Source organism: Stegodyphus dumicola, chromosome 8 (genome assembly GCF_044657685.1).
Source record: "Stegodyphus dumicola isolate Sdum_Otavi_A_Nest chromosome 8, ASM4465768v1".
Taxonomy (NCBI): Eukaryota; Metazoa; Arthropoda; class Arachnida; order Araneae; family Eresidae; genus Stegodyphus; species Stegodyphus dumicola.
In genome coordinates, this window is record NC_140775.1 from 104,131,854 (window position 1) to 104,146,812 (window position 14,959).

Here is a 14,959-nt window from a genome sequence, read left to right on the forward strand (position 1 = left end):
CCCAATCGCCAAATCCTGGGTGTGGAGAAACCTCATCCAACACCCTTTTAGTTCGGTTGCCACTGTAGAGACATTAGGATTTTTTTGAAAGCAAGAGAGATGAAAAATTAGCAACCGCCTTCGCCGGGAATCGAACCACGGACCTTTGGAATATAGGTCCAGCGTGCAGAACCACTACACCACGAAGGCACGATAGGAAAGTGGGAGAAATACCTTATAACTTAAATATGTGTTAAGAACGAATATTTATATTTTTTTCTTCGGACCTTAACAAAGCTTTTTGCTTTTTTTTTTTTTTACAATTCATTTTGCCCTCATTCGATGTTCTTAACACAATTCTACAAAGCAGAATTCCATTAATTCATGTTTTGCAATGAATTATTTATGATCTGTTTAAAGACATTTTATCAAAGTTTGTAAAACCAGTCTGTGTTTTGTCTTGTAACTCTATATATGATGTGATTTAAGGTGAAATAGAAAATTAAAAGAAAGATGAAGATTTGGTAATAGGAGCTGCAACTACAAAAGTAGTGGAAGAACTTTCAGAAGAAGACAAAAATAAGTTTTATCTTCATGTTAGAAGTTACTTCTGTCGAGTATGTGATTACATACTACATAAATTTCCAGTCAACGATGAAGTGATTTTGCATGCTAAAGTTTGTGATGTTTCTGCTCTAGCAAATGCATCTTTTTCTGATATAAGGTACTTTTTGAACAGATTTCCTGTGTTACTTCGTTTAGTCATGAAAGATGATGATATTGATGTTGCTATTGATATACTGCAGTCGCAATTTTGCAGTTTACAATTAGAAAACTTGGATGAAGTTATAAAATCAGCTAGGATTGACACCCAGTGGAGTTTAATTGGAAAACTGAAAGGTGTTGATGGAATTTTAAAATATAGTGAACTGTCTAGAATTATGTTGGCCATCTTGACAGTTCCCCATAGTAATGCGGAGTGTGAGAGGATTTTCAGTGTTGTTGCGAAAACGAGGACTAAATTTAGCAAAATCTGCCACTGTTCGTAACATTTGTATGAAAACTGATTATAGTGTCTTTTTTTTTTAAACGATGCAAGTAATAAAAATGTTTTTTATGTCTAAGGTATTTTTGTGTTGCTTGCATTTAAGACTTAATAACTATTAAAAGTTAATTCATTATTAAAAACTATATTTTATCATTTAAAAAGCCTTTTTAACATTGTGAAAAATCTCCTGATTTCTTAAAAAAATCTCCTGATTTTTGAGTGTCATAAGTTGGCAAGTATTTACTGAACATCTTTTCTGTCACGCCATTTGAAAGCTTTTTAAAAGCTTTCAAATGGCGTGACAGAAAAGATGTTCAGTAAATGACGAACAGGATTGAATTTTGCGAAAATGCAAGCATTTCGAAAGAATTCAGTAAGTCAATATCTCTGCTTGAGGTCATACATATTATAGTCAATAGAGGTAAATTTTTTAAAAATCTGTGTTCGAAAATGTTGCTTTTATGTAAAAAAAGTCTCAGAGGAATTGCTAAAGTCTAGGTATCAGAACATTACCAATAGCTTATGTTTCAGGTATCAGGGAGGGAAGTTATGAGGATTCATTTTTAGAATATTGTGTGTGTGTGATTATGGCAAAGCCTCGAGGGCTATATGCCTAAAGGGAGGGATGCCTTTCGTGGAGGACTTTCTAAGGGAAACTGGCTCGTATACACGTTACACATTCGAACCTCGGACCGAACTATCAGTGTTCAGCGACTTTACCGCTCGGCCGCTGGTGGGCTTTAGAATGTTGATAACTGTCTTAAGTTAACGTTCATAAAAACTGAACTGTGGAAAATTGTTAAAAGATGGATAAACTGGCATCAGAGGTAGTAATGCAGAGGAGACGCGATGACATGCTATCATCAGTGGAACATACGAAAACACTGCAAAATCTAAGAAAACTACTTAAACTGAAAGATGCTGATGAAAGAAAACTATCGGCTATTTTACGAAATCGAGAATACAATTAAAAAATTGTAGTTGAACAATATGAAACCAAAGCAGATAAAATAGTTGTTTTTAAGAGAGAAAGTTTCATCTAGAACGTAAAAGTATTTTTATAAAAATTTAAAAATAATTTCAAAATTGCATAAATTGTTTAATTTTAATATTAATTTGTAATTATTATTTTAGGATTATTTGATGAATAGCACTTTTGGGCCAATAAATGCTGTAAACAAGAGAATTTGTCGCTGTGGAAATATGCCATGTATTTTACACATTTAAAAGAATATTCATACCATTGAATTAATTAGAATTCGAGGAAATTTGGAAGTGTATGTTCATAGTATCAGAAATTATTTAAAATGTTACTATATTTTGTTGATTACATACATGTTTTCTGTTGCATATATGCGATATAGAAATAAAACTGAACCTATCCTTCGTTATATACCACACTTCTTATTAAAAAAAAACAAAAATCCGAAAAATGTTCGTATTTTGTTCCAGTCTGCTGTCACTAGGCAAACGGTAAAATATTTATCTTTCAAATTAAATCTGTCTGTTGTGGATTAACAAACTAAGCTATTTGAAAGCAATTAGATGCAGTTCTTAAGAATATTCGTTTCTTACTTTTGAATCGGATTGATTTCAATGATAAAAGTGCATTTAATACATGATCTGTTTAATTTAAAATATTCAGTATTTTCATAGAATGACATTATATATTTTTTATTATTTATTTCGAGAAATTTTAATGAATTTTTGATTTACAAACTGAACGATTTGAAAGTGAGCAGTGTTAAGAATGTACGGAACGCGCGAGACTGTCGATCAGAAATTCTAAATATATACTGTGTTTGAATGCTTTGTGATTTTGCTGCTGAATTGAATTTTATGTAGCGTGCTTAAATGAAAATAACGTGATATTTAATAAATAAAATTAACTCGTAAAACTTTAAAAAATGAAAAGACAAAAAAAAAAAAAAAAAAAAAAAAAGAAAACTGAACATTGATATGATAAACTGAAAAAATATTTTATGCCAACACTTAGCACTGCATCGGAAATTCTAAACATATGCTAATATTCAAAATCGTAAAAACAACCTTGTATTTAGCGTAAGTATTGAAACACTCAATCGATTTCGAGGGCAGCTAAAGGTCCCTCCTCATCAGGAGAAAGAAATACCTAGAAAGAAGAAAATAAATGGGGAAGGAGTCTCAGAAACACGTGGTTCTTATCAGCACGTGGTTATAACTGGATTTTTAATCAGAGATGCACTGGCCGCCTACTTATACTGAGCCAGGCTATCTGATCAAGCATAAAGGACAAGAAAAATTAGCGAAGTTAAAAATAGGGAGCGAGGGGCAAATGCACCTTCACGTTCAAAATCTGAACTTCAAATAATGGAAAGCAACCACTGAACGGATTTTTATACCCTCTGGTAGTACCAAACGCGAGGAGGTAACGCCATCTATCGGCAAAAATAACTGAATTAAGATAGTAGAATTTCAAAGGCATTAGGAAGGACTGGATTGGACTTCAAATCATTAACTAAACCTGCTAAATCTTTGTGAATATGAAAAGCCTCAAGAAAATCCAATTCACCTATGGAAGAAGCCTTTTGGATAATTTTTGCAGACCCAAAGTCAAAATTATGGTTAAATGTCCAACTATGATACGCTATTGAAGACTTGTTAATTTCGCCTTTTCTGACGTAAGATTCACGTTCCTTGATACGAAACTTCAACGCTCTTTTTGTTTGGCCAATATATCTTAAACCACACTGACACGATATACTATAAATTCCCCAAGAATTCAAGACAGAAACGCAATCTTTTAGAATCGAAGGGTGAATTTTATTAATAGGGGAGAAAACGACTTGAAAATTGAATTTATGGAGAATCCGTGCAATTTTATAGCTAACAGAAGGATAAAATGGAAGCACGACAAGGTCATTAATATTATTTCTAACAGTGGAATGTCTTCTTTGATGGGAATCTTAAAATTTTTTAACGGCTTTATCAATAGTCACGGGAGAAAATCCACGGTCAATCGCAACTGCTCTCAAATAATTAAGTTCATTGGTAAGCAAAGATTCAGAGGAACAAACTTTAAGCGCGCGGAATACATAATAGTAAAAAGAAGCCATTTTTTGCTTAACAGGGTGGCATGACTTGGCATGGTGTGGTAAACAAACTGCAAAGGGTTTATGGTACACAGTGGTGCTAAAATCAGTTTGATTGCGGATTATAAGAATATCAAGGAAGGGGAGGGAATTGTTGAATTCAATTTCAAGAGTGAATTGGATGGCTGGATCAATTGAATTCATAATAGATAGAATCTCGGATAAAATTCTGATTAAAAATCCAGTTATAATCACGTGCTGATAAGGACCACGTGTTTCTGAGACTCCTTCCCCCTTTTTTTTTTCTTTCTAGGTATTTCTTTCTCCTGATAAGGAGGGACCTTTAGCTGCCCTAGAAATCGATTGTTTCAATACTTACGCTAAATACAAGGTTTTTTTTACAATTTTGAGTATCACATTAGCGTGTTTCTCTTCTAGTCTATATGCTGATATGCTGTTTTTGTGACTTTGCTGTTGAATTGTATATGGTGTAAGTGCGAAGAAAACGATGCTTAATAATAAAGCTAAAAAGACAAAAAAAAAAAAAAAAAAAAAAATATGAATGCTTTTAAACTTTACATTGCACTCAAAGGTACTTTTTTTAACCTTTTGTGTGTTACCTTTATTTATTAAATGTTCTTTGCTCTTAAACCATAAAATTAAATTCAACAGCAATATCGCAACATAATTTTAAAATGAGCATATCTTTAGAATTTCCGAAACAAAGTCTCGCGCGCTGAAGATAATTTTTTTTTTGTTTTCCCGTACAGTTTTGCCATTGCTCGCTTTGAAATCGTTGAGTTGGGTAATCAAAAATTCGTTGAAGTGCTATGAAATATGAAATCGATAATAAAACTAATTCCAAATTAGAGCCTTCAGATGCCCATATTCGGTGGAAGCTTACGTTATTCAAAATTTGATGGCTCTTGGTACCGTTGTTTTATCACCATGCGAGAAACATACCTACGTTTATGCAGATTCTTCATTATTTAATTTTTTTAAATATATCACAGGGTGATAATATTTGGTGGCAACAATTTAAAACCGACGTTTAAAGTTTTCAACGCAAAATGGCAAAACGAAGTTAATACCCCTTCTGTGTTAACACCCTTTGAGCTCAAAATTGGGCGAGCAGGAGTGAGTGCAACAGCAGACTGATAGCTCAGCCAGAGCGTAAAAAACCTAAACAAACCCTTTTGGGTGACCGTTCAAATCTGAAACCTTTCATGTTTTTAAAAATTTTAATTTTATTATTATTTTTTTAAATCTTCAACATTTGGAGCAATTAAGTAATATGTACTTCTCTGTAGTGTTCATATTTGGGCTTATTAGTTATGTCGAAAATTACAGTGTTGATCGCAAAGCCATATTTGATCGAAGAGACGAATAAATGAAATTACTTTTACTGAAGAGAGGGGGGGGGAATGTTTGGGTAAAATAAATTCTGAATTGCCATGCTTATGCGTCGTGAAAGAACAAAAAGTACAAAGTCAAGTTTGCAGAAAGTACAAAAAGTTGTTTTTTTTTTAAAAAATCGCTTAGTGAAATATCAATTATAGTTAAGAAAATAGCTCAAGGGTTATAATCTATTTTTCTGTTGTAAGGGTAAAAACAATATACGAACAGAAAAGAAAATTAAGCGGTTGCTTTTCATACCTTCGTTTTTACAATGCACTCTTGTGTTTGGATTAATCATCAAGTTAACGAATGCGAACTTTCCATATGTTATGCTTCGGAAAATGCAACAGAGTCCAAACATTTGTGTTTTTAAATATGCTCGTGAAATTTCTGATTTGAAAGTATCGTCAGTGATTGCCACCAGGAGATTATTAAATTCCCTTTGATTTTGCAATAGAATACAAGAGAATAGCCAGTTAAGTAAGTCTTCAAAACTCTTTACTGTTCAAAAATGCTTCTGTTTCAAAAGCTCGTTCTAAAGTGATTATTCAAAAATATCGTATTCCTCCCTTCTGTATACTTGTGTATTTTGCCATATTCCGTTTGTTACAAATTCGAAGCTTTTCTGCCACCGCTAGCAGCGCAGCATTTATTTCTTTGAACCTTTGTGGTAACACTGCTCCGCTCGAGTACGGATCGTCCAGGCAGCTGTAAAGAGATCATCTCTCTTTGGTTCTCAGTAAGAAACTATTTAACTGTAATTGTAAATAATTTTGTATATTAAACTTTGTATTATGTAAATTACAGTAGTCTACTAATGCGACGGATATCACATTCAAAATAATAATTATATTTTATTCGAATTATCTTTGTAAACATTTTAGGAGTTAGAACAATGCCGAAATCAAATGTAAGGTTGCACAAACACAGATGAATAACAGGATTTTGTATAAATTTTACGATTCAGTTTTTTTTTCGTAAAAGCATGGGTACGTGGTTATTACTATTCTTTTTGCGCAGCTAGCCGTTACAGTATTATGACTTAAAGAATATTGTTTATTTATCCTTTAAAATTTTATGCAATCAACCCTTCTGTCTGGAGACGTGTTAAAAGTAGAACGTCAACTCCACAACATTTTAAACATTCTTTTTTCATTTTTCTCCAAGGACTGTGCTTACTTTGCAGCGTGTGCTGTCGCCGAGAATAGCGGAAAGTTTTTTCAGTGTTTAAGGAGTTGCTTCTAGCCCATTCTATACAAACAGATAATGAAAGAAGTATCATTATATTGTAGAATTTAAAATTGTGGAAACAAACTTACATGATATATACGTTTGAAATTATTGATGGACTTCTGGATTCCCAGGACCAGTTCGGACAGAGAATGAGAGCAACAGTAAATACTTTTAAATTTTTGATATTGATATAACGTGGAGATTTGAACACACATGCGACTTTAAGCAAAAGAAGAGTCAATTCTGACATATTTGGGCACTGATGCCATTGATTTAAAATTATTTTTGTGTTGTATCAAGGAAGAAAAATAGTTCGTTGGAGACTTAATATGTTTATATATATTGTATTTAATTTATTTCTAACAATTGAAGTAAATTTTAATTATTTTTAACTGCTTAATAGATTTATTAATTATTTCATTTATGGATAACTGCTTCAAAATATAGGTAGCAGGTCCAATAATGATTGCAGAGATAAGTCATTTAGTAATGGTAGGTCCTCTTGGATTTCGCTTCGAATAACTGATCAGACTGAATTTAAAAATATTCTTTATTTTTCCCATGCGTTTGAACACCAGTGATCGATTCTCAGCAACGAAGTGACTGCATGAAATTTGCATGATTGTCTCTCTATAAAATGTGATTATGAATCACTGTCCCTAAAAAGTCCTTTAGGAAGAAAACTGTTCTAAGGGAGTTAACTGAATGAAGCGCAGCCTTGGCTGCTTTACCCTGTAGAGTTTACTTGGCTAACTCCTGTGTGAGAACTGTAATAGAAGTAACTACACAAAAGAAGAGTAATAAAAGTACCTTTTATTAACTCTCTAAAATTTACAATGCGTCAACTCGCTGCTAACAAACTACGCCTCTGCTTGGGCGGTAACTGAAATCAAAGAACTAACCAAATATTTGAGGATATGTATACAAGTCGTTTCTTAAACCCCCGTCGAAAACTATTGGCAGCAATTAAATGCAATTAAGCAATAACTCTGAGAGCAGACGCTTAAGCAGGAGAGGTGACGGCAATAGCCTAACTCTCCCTCTTTCCTACTGAATCTCGGTTTTTAAACTCTTTCTTCAAGGTAGAATTTGCATTCCTTCACGCGCGCTACCAAATTTAAATATTATGGCGCTAATTCAGAAGTCAAACAACAAAAATCAGCGTTATACCTACAAAATTTTCACAGGACTAGTTTCGATGGTTTTACCGAACCATCATCTTCAGCTGCAAAACCGCAAATGAACAAGATAGGAAATAATGATTAGATAAGATAAGAAAGCCTGAACAAGAATAAGAAAGTGGCGCCATCTGTTGGCGAAACCAGAACTAAAACATAATTTCTCTAAAAGCCGAAGGCAAATTTGGATTGGAATTAGGATCGTTAACTAGAACAGAAAGATTTTTATGAATGTGAAATGCCTCTAGAAAATCCAGTTCTCCAATGGAAGATGTTTTTTGAATAATTTTGGCAGCAGAAAAATTGAAAGTGTGATTTTCGGACCAGCAATGTTGAGCAACAGAAGACTTCTGTGTTTCCTTTTTTCTAACATATGCCTCATGTTCTTTGATGCGAAATTTTAAGGCTCTCTTAGTTTGGCCAATGTAAATTAAACCACACTGGCAAGGAATCCTATAAATACCCCAGGAATTCATATCCGGAATGGGGTCCTTGAGTATAGAAGTTGTAATTTTATTGATGGGAGAATAAACAACCCGAAAGTTAAATTTCTGCAAAATATGTGCAACTTTATAGCTAATTGATGGAAAGAAGGGAATGACAACAGAATTTTTATAATCTCCTAAAATAAGAGTGTGGCTTTTAGTGTGTTCAGATGAGAATTTTTTAACTGCTTGATTAATAATGTTGGGTGAAAAGCCCCTGTCAATAGCTATTGCTTTTAAATAATTTAGTTCTTCATCAAGGGCTAGTTTGGAGGAGCAAACTTGAAGAGCACGGAAAACATAGGAATAAAATGAAGCTAACTTTTGTTTAGTCGGATGACATGATTTAAAGTGTGGTGGAAGGCAAACCGATGAAGGTTTACGGTAAACTGTAGTACTGAAGTTGGATGTGTTACGTGTGACCAGAATGTCGAGAAACGGAAGAGAATTGCAAGTCTCAAGTTCAAAAGTGAACTGAATAGCAGGATCAATAGAATTCATTGTTGAAAGAACTTTATTTAAATCATCTTTATTACCTTCAAACAGGGTAAAAGTATCGTCTACGTAGCGGAACCATGCCGGGAAAATTAAAGTTTCAAACAATTTTGATTCATAATAATGCATGTAGATATCAGCCAGGATGGGACTAAGGGGGCTTCCCATGGCTAATCCCTCAGTTTGCTTGTAATATTTATTTTGGAAAACAAAATGTGTTTGTTTCAAACAGAGTTGAGTGAGAGAAATTAGCTCCTCAATTTCGATGCAAGAGAAATGAAATTCGCGAAGTCTGGTTTCTAGACATCTTAATGCACCCTCCACTGGGACATTGGTGAATAATGATTTTACATCAAAAGAAACCATGAGTAAATTACTAGGAGAAATGTTTTTAACCTTTTTTACAAACTCTTTTGAATTTTTTATGGTGTAAATGTTGTTGTCTAATAGAGTGGAAAATCTAGAAACTAAATATTTAGCTAAAGGATACGAGGCAGTACCTAAATTTGATACAATAGGGCGGAAAGGAATACCACTTTTATGAATTTTGGGAAGAGCATATAATCTGGCACAATTCGCAACAGATGGGATAAGCGAATGTTTTAAGTTGCTTGAAATGATTTGCGAAGATTTGATCGCAGTTTTTATTTTGGATAAGTCCGAAGGTGAAGGATCTTTAGGGATCGGATTATATGGTCCTTCGTTTAAGAGTTTAGTGACACCATCGATGTAAGTGTTCTTATCCATGACGACTATCTGGCCACCTTTGTCGGCCTTTGAAATGATAATATCCGGGTTAGAATGAATTTCGCGCATTGTAGCTCTTTCTCTCACAGTTAGATTTGGTTTCAAAGGTTTATTATTGAATTTCACATTATGAGCGATAAGATACCTAATCATTTCTTTCTGTGAATCTGAAACTTTACTGAACTTGAAAGCTTTTTCGATAGGAGCCAAAATCTTTGGAATCGAGGGTTTACAGGTTTGTGAGAAGTTAAAATTATATTTTAGAATTCTCTCTTGTTCTTCTGAAAGACTAACATTAGAAATATTAACTATTGGCTTGATGTTTACAATGGGAAGATTTTTTGAACTACTTGAACTGGAAGACTGTAAAAGAAGTTTTTCGAATTTAACTGCAAGTGTGTTTTTATGACGGTTAACTGCATTCTCCGTTCTAGACCAAGACTTTTGTTCAAGGGCAGTGAATTTTGGATATGATTTAGCGAGTTCCAGATGAAGCTTATAGAGTTCATGTTCAATTTTGGACAATTGTTGACGTGTATCCCTTATCACGGACCGAAGTAAGGCAAGCTTGCAATTTAACAGAATTCTTGAAACGCGACTCGAAGGTTTTTGATTAGATTTGATTTGAATAAAATTGGGGATCAATTTTTTACGTTTACATTTAAGTAAAAAGTCAAGATGATTCAGGAATTTTTGCCGTTTCAGGCGTAATTTAGTGAAACGATTAACGGATGAAGGCATGATAAACAATGCAGAATATCAAACTAAATTAACTGAGCAAAAATAAAGTACACCCAAAACAGCAGAAAAATCCCTCAGTGAAATGAATAGAAAACAAAACGTTTGTAAGCAAAATGCATGAAATCAGACAAGCAAAGCACAATATCCAAATGTACAAAACATAAACATAACTTGAAAATTGCAAAAATGTACTCACCGAAACTCCTACAATCACAAAATGGCGGCCACACCACGTGCAAAAAAGAAAGCAAAATGTAAGCCTGTTTGGGGCTTCTATAATTAAGACACGATAACACGCCGATTAAATACTAATTCAGAAGTCAAACAACAAAAATCAGCGTTATACCTACAAAATTTTCACAGGACTAGTTTCGATGGTTTTACCGAACCATCATCTTCAGCTGCAAAACCGCAAATGAACAAGATAGGAAATAATGATTAGATAAGATAAGAAAGCCTGAACAAGAATAAGAAAGTGGCGCCATCTGTTGGCGAAACCAGAACTAAAACATAATTTCTCTAAAAGCCGAAGGCAAATTTGGATTGGAATTAGGATCGTTAACTAGAACAGAAAGATTTTTATGAATGTGAAATGCCTCTAGAAAATCCAGTTCTCCAATGGAAGATGTTTTTTGAATAATTTTGGCAGCAGAAAAATTGAAAGTGTGATTTTCGGACCAGCAATGTTGAGCAACAGAAGACTTCTGTGTTTCCTTTTTTCTAACATATGCCTCATGTTCTTTGATGCGAAATTTTAAGGCTCTCTTAGTTTGGCCAATGTAAATTAAACCACACTGGCAAGGAATCCTATAAATACCCCAGGAATTCATATCCGGAATGGGGTCCTTGAGTATAGAAGTTGTAATTTTATTGATGGGAGAATAAACAACCCGAAAGTTAAATTTCTGCAAAATATGTGCAACTTTATAGCTAATTGATGGAAAGAAGGGAATGACAACAGAATTTTTATAATCTCCTAAAATAAGAGTGTGGCTTTTAGTGTGTTCAGATGAGAATTTTTTAACTGCTTGATTAATAATGTTGGGTGAAAAGCCCCTGTCAATAGCTATTGCTTTTAAATAATTTAGTTCTTCATCAAGGGCTAGTTTGGAGGAGCAAACTTGAAGAGCACGGAAAACATAGGAATAAAATGAAGCTAACTTTTGTTTAGTCGGATGACATGATTTAAAGTGTGGTGGAAGGCAAACCGATGAAGGTTTACGGTAAACTGTAGTACTGAAGTTGGATGTGTTACGTGTGACCAGAATGTCGAGAAACGGAAGAGAATTGCAAGTCTCAAGTTCAAAAGTGAACTGAATAGCAGGATCAATAGAATTCATTGTTGAAAGAACTTTATTTAAATCATCTTTATTACCTTCAAACAGGGTAAAAGTATCGTCTACGTAGCGGAACCATGCCGGGAAAATTAAAGTTTCAAACAATTTTGATTCATAATAATGCATGTAGATATCAGCCAGGATGGGACTAAGGGGGCTTCCCATGGCTAATCCCTCAGTTTGCTTGTAATATTTATTTTGGAAAACAAAATGTGTTTGTTTCAAACAGAGTTGAGTGAGAGAAATTAGCTCCTCAATTTCGATGCAAGAGAAATGAAATTCGCGAAGTCTGGTTTCTAGACATCTTAATGCACCCTCCACTGGGACATTGGTGAATAATGATTTTACATCAAAAGAAACCATGAGTAAATTACTAGGAGAAATGTTTTTAACCTTTTTTACAAACTCTATTGAATTTTTTATGGTGTAAATGTTGTTGTCTAATAGAGTGGAAAATCTAGAAACTAAATATTTAGCTAAAGGATACGAGGCAGTACCTAAATTTGATACAATAGGGCGGAAAGGAATACCACTTTTATGAATTTGAAATCTTTTATGAATATGGTGTGGCCGCCATTTTGTGATTGTAGGAGTTTCGGTGAGTACATTTTTGCAATTTTCAAGTTATGTTTATGTTTTGTACATTTGGATATTGTGCTTTGCTTGTCTGATTTCATGCATTTTGCTTACAAACGTTTTGTTTTCTATTCATTTCACTGAGGGATTTTTCTGCTGTTTTGGGTGTACTTTATTTTTGCTCAGTTAATTTAGTTTGATATTCTGCATTGTTTATCATGCCTTCATCCGTTAATCGTTTCACTAAATTACGCCTGAAACGGCAAAAATTCCTGAATCATCTTGACTTTTTACTTAAATGTAAACGTAAAAAATTGATCCCCAATTTTATTCAAATCAAATCTAATCAAAAACCTTCGAGTCGCGTTTCAAGAATTCTGTTAAATTGCAAGCTTGCCTTACTTCGGTCCGTGATAAGGGATACACGTCAACAATTGTCCAAAATTGAACATGAACTCTATAAGCTTCATCTGGAACTCGCTAAATCATATCCAAAATTCACTGCCCTTGAACAAAAGTCTTGGTCTAGAACGGAGAATGCAGTTAACCGTCATAAAAACACACTTGCAGTTAAATTCGAAAAACTTCTTTTACAGTCTTCCAGTTCAAGTAGTTCAAAAAATCTTCCCATTGTAAACATCAAGCCAATAGTTAATATTTCTAATGTTAGTCTTTCAGAAGAACAAGAGAGAATTCTAAAATATAATTTTAACTTCTCACAAACCTGTAAACCCTCGATTCCAAAGATTTTGGCTCCTATCGAAAAAGCTTTCAAGTTCAGTAAAGTTTCAGATTCACAGAAAGAAATGATTAGGTATCTTATCGCTCATAATGTGAAATTCAATAATAAACCTTTGAAACCAAATCTAACTGTGAGAGAAAGAGCTACAATGCGCGAAATTCATTCTAACCCGGATATTATCATTTCAAAGGCCGACAAAGGTGGCCAGATAGTCGTCATGGATAAGAACACTTACATCGATGGTGTCACTAAACTCTTAAACGAAGGACCATATAATCCGATCCCTAAAGATCCTTCACCTTCGGACTTATCCAAAATAAAAACTGCGATCAAATCTTCGCAAATCATTTCAAGCAACTTAAAACATTCGCTTGTCCCATCTGTTGCGAATTGTGCCAGATTATATGCTCTTCCCAAAATTCATAAAAGTGGTATTCCTTTCCGCCCTATTGTATCAAATTTAGGTACTGCCTCGTATCCTTTAGCTAAATATTTAGTTTCTAGATTTTCCACTCTATTAGACAACAACATTTACACCATAAAAAATTCAATAGAGTTTGTAAAAAAGGTTAAAAACATTTCTCCTAGTAATTTACTCATGGTTTCTTTTGATGTAAAATCATTATTCACCAATGTCCCAGTGGAGGGTGCATTAAGATGTCTAGAAACCAGACTTCGCGAATTTCATTTCTCTTGCATCGAAATTGAGGAGCTAATTTCTCTCACTCAACTCTGTTTGAAACAAACACATTTTGTTTTCCAAAATAAATATTACAAGCAAACTGAGGGATTAGCCATGGGAAGCCCCCTTAGTCCCATCCTGGCTGATATCTACATGCATTATTATGAATCAAAATTGTTTGAAACTTTAATTTTCCCGGCATGGTTCCGCTACGTAGACGATACTTTTACCCTGTTTGAAGGTAATAAAGATGATTTAAATAAAGTTCTTTCAACAATGAATTCTATTGATCCTGCTATTCAGTTCACTTTTGAACTTGAGACTTGCAATTCTCTTCCGTTTCTCGACATTCTGGTCACACGTAACACATCCAACTTCAGTACTACAGTTTACCGTAAACCTTCATCGGTTTGCCTTCCACCACACTTTAAATCATGTCATCCGACTAAACAAAAGTTAGCTTCATTTTATTCCTATGTTTTCCGTGCTCTTCAAGTTTGCTCCTCCAAACTAGCCCTTGATGAAGAACTAAATTATTTAAAAGCAATAGCTATTGACAGGGGCTTTTCACCCAACATTATTAATCAAGCAGTTAAAAAATTCTCATCTGAACACACTAAAAGCCACACTCTTATTTTAGGAGATTATAAAAATTCTGTTGTCATTCCCTTCTTTCCATCAATTAGCTATAAAGTTGCACATATTTTGCAGAAATTTAACTTTCGGGTTGTTTATTCTCCCATCAATAAAATTACAACTTCTATACTCAAGGACCCCATTCCGGATATGAATTCCTGGGGTATTTATAGGATTCCTTGCCAGTGTGGTTTAATTTACATTGGCCAAACTAAGAGAGCCTTAAAATTTCGCATCAAAGAACATGAGGCATATGTTAGAAAAAAGGAAACACAGAAGTCTTCTGTTGCTCAACATTGCTGGTCCGAAAATCACACTTTCAATTTTTCTGCTGCCAAAATTATTCAAAAAACATCTTCCATTGGAGAACTGGATTTTCTAGAGGCATTTCACATTCATAAAAATCTTTCTGTTCTAGTTAACGATCCTAATTCCAATCCAAATTTGCCTTCGGCTTTTAGAGAAATTATGTTTTAGTTCTGGTTTCGCCAACAGATGGCGCCACTTTCTTATTCTTGTTCAGGCTTTCTTATCTTATCTAATCATTATTTCCTATCTTGTTCATTTGCGGTTTTGCAGCTGAAGATGATGGTTCGGTAAAACCATCGAAA

General features: G+C 34.0%; 2 protein-coding genes and 1 non-coding gene across 4 annotated transcripts in view; 1 reads left to right on the plus strand and 2 right to left on the minus strand.

The window, feature by feature from the left end:
* The window catches only part of LOC118186822 (uncharacterized), a 370,423-nt gene that overhangs the window by 343,081 nt on the left and 12,383 nt on the right, over positions 1-14,959 (minus strand). The window lies entirely within an intron of this gene.
* Positions 1-14,959, plus strand: part of raw (NDT-like domain-containing protein raw) — a 326,151-nt gene that overhangs the window by 16,872 nt on the left and 294,320 nt on the right. The window lies entirely within an intron of this gene.
* Positions 116-189, minus strand: TRNAI-UAU (transfer RNA isoleucine (anticodon UAU)). Its single transcript has one exon. It is a non-coding gene; the product is annotated as a tRNA-Ile (tRNA).